A 5118-nucleotide genomic window follows, 5' to 3' on the forward strand; every position below is an offset into this window, starting at 1 on the left:
TGCAGAAATTAGTTTATCAACACGCTTATTCTTCTTTCCCTCCAGCATGCTGTGCTTCATCGTCCTGTGCATGCTCTCAAGGTGCATGTTGGTGTTGATACCTGCCCTCGTCCTAAAGCAGTAGGCCCGCTCTTGAGGTCTAACTGCATAGTTGTCCTTGAAGTACTTCAGAAAATCCCTCAGTTTTTCTTCCTCAGTGTCAAGGAATGATTGAAGATACTTTTCAAATTCTTGCTGGTCAAGGAACTCTAAAAGGAGTCGCACGTTGTGGTACACGACTGGCCTCAGTTGTTTTTCTACAAACTCATGTATCTTCTTCTGCCAATTCCTATCCACATGCCAGGTGCAGAGAAGTTTCTGCTGAGGGACACCCATAACTGACGACCATGCCTTGTAAAATTGTGAGGCGTCATCAGACATAAATGTCTTAGCAGCCACTTTTTCGTTGATGGCACACTCAAGAGACCTAAAAAAGCTGCCAAGTTTTCCTCATTCATCCTGTTGCAGATGAAATAGGCTATAGGTATACCTTATCCCACTTCATCTAGCACTAGAAGAGTGGTCAGCTTAAACTGTTACCCTGTAGTTCCATGTGTTGAGTCAAGACACACAGTGCCCGTGCCCAATTCTTCTAACAGCTCTTTTTGTGGCTCTGTCATCAAAGCAAGGGCAAAATCTGTTGCACCAAAAGTACCAGTTGGGTCCACTGCACCTTGTGCCTTATACAGACAGACAAGTGTTTCACCTTTGTCTTACATTGCTTTCACCCACATATCTACACTGACAGCATCATTGGTGTGACACTGTTCAGGAGCAGCAATGTGAAACTGCCGTTTGATGTTATGCAGAGTTATGCGTTCTGCCAAATGTGCTGGCCTCAGCTTACATGCCCCCAACAGATGTTCTTATATTATTCAATATGGTTTTCATGGGCACACCACGCTCCAGGTCCTCTGCTACGTTGGTTAACCCCGTTGGCCTTTTCTTTGTCACTCATCCTCATGTGCTGAATTTCTGCTTTATGGCCATAATGCTTTCTTTGGTACCTTACATTTATGGTGATATCTTCAGGTGCCGGGCTCTGAGTGTTCTCCTTCTTCGTCACAGTAATAAATGAGACATATCTTACCGGACTTGCAGGTACCCTGACTTTTTTCTCTACGATTACCATGACCTTCCTTTGGCCTAGCCACTCCTGATCTATTAGAGTAGTAGTGGCTCCTTGTTTCCCCACTTGCCAGCTTTTTGGGAGCCGTGTGAAGAACAAACCAACAGTTCGCCTCTTCCTGAGCTTTCCATTCACTGAATTCTGTAATACAAATACAACATAGTATCAGAGAGACATTAAACCTACGAAAATAGTTCAAAGGCCTTAGACATAGATTACAGGGGCGTAGCCAAGGGGGGGTTGGGGGGGTTCAACCCCCCCCCCCCCGAAATTTTTTCAATTTTGCTTGTGTATATAGGCACGCACACATACAAATGCACGCACGAACATACATAAAGTATGGTTGAAACCCCCCCCCCCCCCCCCGAAAAAAATTTCTGGCTACGCCCCTGATAGATTAATGTCAAATGTTTTATTTTGCTCCCTCACTCTCTCTGCTTCACAAAATAAATTAAGTCCTTCAGTTACCCTTCATCTCATTCAGTGCACTGATATTCTTTCTGAAAAACTTCTGAAGCATAAGTTTTTACCGAGCTTACGAATGTGCTATCAAACGGCAAAAACGACTGGGTGATAATGTGACATGAGATGAACATGGGTTTTAAACAAAAATGGGTCATACAAATGAAGAAACAAAGTATACGGCTTAACAGCGGAGGTCATCAAAAGGTATTAAAAAAAGCTTTTAAAAGGTTAAAACTTAAAAAGTAAGAACAATAAAAGTCAACAGGTTTTGCAAATACACAAAATCTTTCTTCGAGAGCACACGTTTTCCAGAGTTTTGTGTGACCTTGCGGAGACCTTGTTGCACAGACTCAAGAAAACCAGTGATGTGCCTCCAAAAAACAGAGATGGGACAAAAACTGCTGTTATCCCATACGTGCACCAAGTGTCACATAGGATTAAGAAGGCTGCAGGGTGCGCAGGAGTCAGTGTAGTGTTTACCGCCCACAACAAACTTTGGAGGCCTGTGCAAGCGTGTAAACGTGAACAGTGAAAGGCCTGACATGCTGCAAGAAGCACACCACGCGGTTTTTGTCTTGCGAATGCGGCATCGTGTATAAGATTCCGCTCTCTTGTGGATGTGTTTACATCGGCCAAACTGGCCAATGTATTAACGATCGCTTGCGTGAACACGCCAACAATTTAAAAGTCTGACGGCAACATGGCCTTACACTGTGCAGCTTGCGGTTGTACCCCCTTTCTTGACCAGGCTGTCATAGCTCGAGAAATATATGATGCATCATGTGCAGAACAGCTCGGACCCAGCTGTGTCAGCATGCCCTCTGTGTCACTCACGAAGAAAGAGTCTGCGTTTTTGCAAAACTTTTATTGTTGTTCTCACTTTTTAAGTGTTAACCTTTTCAAGGCCATTTTTAATACCTTTTTACAGCCTCCTTTGTTCAGCCGCATCATTGTTTCTTCATTTGGATGACCCGCTTTTTGTTAAAACCCATGTTCATCTCATGTCGCATTTATCACACAGCCGTTTTTGCCGTTGATAACGCATTCATGAGCTCGGTCAAGAACTTCTGTATGGTATCAAGGGTTTTTTCGCTTTGTCGCCCTGTTTCCATGGGCACGTTACCGCCTGTAATCTTTAGCGAAAAAAAAAAAGCGTAAGGAAGAAAAAAAATTATTTTTTTTTTTATAGTCTTGTTCTGAAGCACTCGATGTTACTACGTGATGAGTGTAGTGCATTAAATGTTAGTTGGAAGTAGCGCTATATGTGTCGTTTTCACTGTCCCTGTCTTGTGCGCTCACCTGTTTCAACACATCATGTATCCACCGGACATATTTGCTCTGCTTTGTTTTTAGAGGGAAAACAAAAAAGCGACGCAAGCGGCAGTACTTCCAGTGTGATCGAACAAATTGTGAAAATTAGTGCCTCTGTGCATACTTGTTTTCTTTTTTTTTTTTTTTCTACGCGACAAGCACATGCGAATTATAACTAGCTGGCACAGTGAATGCACGTGGAAGCGGTCATGTGCTGTACAACTTCACCACAAAAGATGATAAAAATGCATTGACACTGTCTTTTCCAACAACTATAAACTGAAAACAGGATGGGTACTCACCTTTATCTTTGTGGAACGCCTGCTGCACGTAGTCGGCGGCGAATTTGTGCGCTGCGATGTGGTGCTCCACATATTTTTCCAGTGAAGACAGGCCAACGCCACAAACGTCGCATTTCATGGGAGTATTGACTTTTGCGGCTACTTGACTACACCGACGACACTTCGTGACACGTGCGCGGAGACAGCGCCGGCGGAGGTGAAGATGACACTAGGACATTAGGGACGAAATTCATGAAGCACGTGACATACTAGGCACTCCGTGGCGACACGGGGAAAAGTCAAAACCAACTTAGGGAAAAAAAGTCTTCAAGTGACGTCACACGTGAGTGACGTAGCAGTGACGTCATCTATTGTTCGCGAGAGAGCCCTTACTCCGGCGAAACGCATGTTTGCGGGACAGCCGAACGACATTCACCCTCGCGAAAGGCGTGGCCCAGTCGGCTGGCGCCGCAAGGTTGACTGTCACATGGGGAGATCGAAGGAGACGCACGCGTTTCGTTCATCTTCCAGGGCTCAGTGTTCCTGTGATTCTCGGTCGGGACTTTCTCCTAAAAACCGGTATCGTTGTGGACATTGCGAATGGAGGCTATCGCGACGGACCTTTTTCCCAGCTGAAGCCGTTCATCAGCCCGCCGGCGTATACAACTGCCTGTGCAGTAGAGGCGTCGGAACCGTGTCGCGTGCAAAGTTCGGGGGCAGGCCCCTGCGCTATGCGCTCGTCGGCTCAAAATCCCCATCGGGATCGAGCGGCACGACACGCAGAGGCTCCGCATCCTTTGACCGCCTGTGCGACTCATTTGGATGATACACAGAAGGCTCGTTTGTCGGCACTGTTACGCGAGTACGACGAGCTCTTCACCGATCAGCCGGGCTGTACTGAGTTGGTGAGCCACGCGATCGAAACTGGCGACGCGCTTCCTTTGAAGTGTAACCCCAGGCCCGTCAGCCTGGCCAAGAGGCAGGTTATTGACGGCTTGCTGGACGATATGCTTTCAGCTGGCATTGTTCGCCGTTCGTCCAGCGCCTGGGCGTCTCCAATTGTGTTGGTGCCTAAGAAAGATGGCAGTCATCGCCTGTGCGTAGACTACCGCCGTCTGAACGGAGTGACTCGTAAGGATGCCTATCCGCTCCCCACGATTAGCTCCATCGTAGGAAACCTCGGCACTGCGCGGTACTTCACCACGTTAGATGCCTCCAAAGGTTACCTACAGGTCCGGATGGAGGAGCGTGACCGGTGCAAGACCGCGTTCACCTCCCACAGAGGGTTGTTTGAGTTTACTCGTATGCCCTTTGGTCTTTGTAATGCTCCTGCGACTTTTCAGAGACTCATGGACCGCGTCCTCGGGGAAGCAAAGTGGTCATACTGCATGTGCTACCTCGACGACGTCGTGATTTATTCACAAACCTTCGAAGAGCACTTGGCCCATGTTGCCGATGTGCTTGGGAGGGTGAGGGCTGCCGGGATGACGTTAAATCCCGCGAAAACCCAATTAGCGCAGACTCGAGTTCAGTTACTTGGGTTTACGCTGGGCGAAGGCTCCATTGAGCCAGACCGGGAGAAACTTCGAGCAATCCTCGATTTCCCCGCGCCCAAGGACGTACGCGGCCTGCGCCGCTTTCTTGGAATGGCCAACTTTTACCGGTCGTTCATTCCGTCCTGTGCCCGAGTGCAGGCGCCCTTGACCAAGCTCTTGGGTAAGTCTGCGGTGTGGCGATGGGGACCTGAGCAGCAAGAGGCCTTTTGCCGACTGTCTAGCGCCATTGCGGAGACAGCGCAGCTCAAGATCCCCGACCTGACCAGACCGTTTGTTGTCCAGACTGACGCGAGTGATCTGGGATTAGGAGCAGTTCTCCTACAGGAATACGATGGCG

The 5118-nt window shown here is 47.9% G+C and overlaps 1 long non-coding RNA gene across 1 annotated transcript; it reads right to left on the reverse strand.

Annotated features, from left to right (window-relative positions):
• Nucleotides 1–288: 288 nt before the first annotated feature.
• Nucleotides 289–3630, reverse strand: LOC125756612 (uncharacterized). The gene is made up of 2 exons (XR_007414633.1): nt 3247–3630; nt 289–1309 (listed from the first exon to the last, which is right to left on the reverse strand). It is a non-coding gene; the product is annotated as an uncharacterized LOC125756612 (long non-coding RNA).
• Between the last annotated feature and the right edge of the window lie 1488 nt (nt 3631–5118).

Source organism: Rhipicephalus sanguineus, unplaced genomic scaffold (genome assembly GCF_013339695.2).
Source record: "Rhipicephalus sanguineus isolate Rsan-2018 unplaced genomic scaffold, BIME_Rsan_1.4 Seq292, whole genome shotgun sequence".
Taxonomy (NCBI): Eukaryota; Metazoa; Arthropoda; class Arachnida; order Ixodida; family Ixodidae; genus Rhipicephalus; species Rhipicephalus sanguineus.